At 55.0% G+C, this 545-nt stretch overlaps 1 pseudogene; it reads right to left on the bottom strand.

Annotated features, from left to right (window-relative positions):
- On the bottom strand, positions 1-545 carry LOC116893457 (annotated as a pseudogene).

A 545-nucleotide genomic window follows, 5' to 3' on the forward strand; every position in this document is an offset into this window, starting at 1 on the left:
TCAGCACCAAGGTCTCCTGGTGAAACAACAAGAAATACAAAAGGATAAAGAGCACTTCTGCTCTTCTCTGTCTGGCCAGGTCATGCCAGGCCGTGTGGGCACCATCATAGGGCAGGTGGGAGGTCTCATCATTGGAGGCCCGGGCATCGTGGGCATGTGGCCTCCCATGGGTCGTCTCATCCCAGGAGCTGGTCCCACAGGCATCATCCCAGGAGGAGGAGGGCCCGTCATTGGCATCATGGGAGGGCCTCCCATGTGGGGTGCAGGCATCATGCCAGGCCGAGGAGGACCCCGGGAGACTCGGGGGGCGGTGGGATCATGGCCCCTGCAGGTGGAGGAGCAGAGAATGGAGCTGGAGAGATCTTTCCTTGTTGAAATGCAGCCGTTGTTTTGTCAATCAGGCTCTGGGCCTGCTCTTCCATCCATTTCTGGTAATAGTCTTTCACATTCTCTTTGTGTTTCCGACCACTGCACTGTGTCTTCCTCACTGACAGAGAATCGTGGGTAAGATACATATCACAGTAGTCACAATAAAACTTAGGCAT

This window comes from Rattus rattus, chromosome 2 (genome assembly GCF_011064425.1).
Source record: "Rattus rattus isolate New Zealand chromosome 2, Rrattus_CSIRO_v1, whole genome shotgun sequence".
NCBI lineage: Eukaryota > Metazoa > Chordata > Mammalia > Rodentia > Muridae > Rattus > Rattus rattus.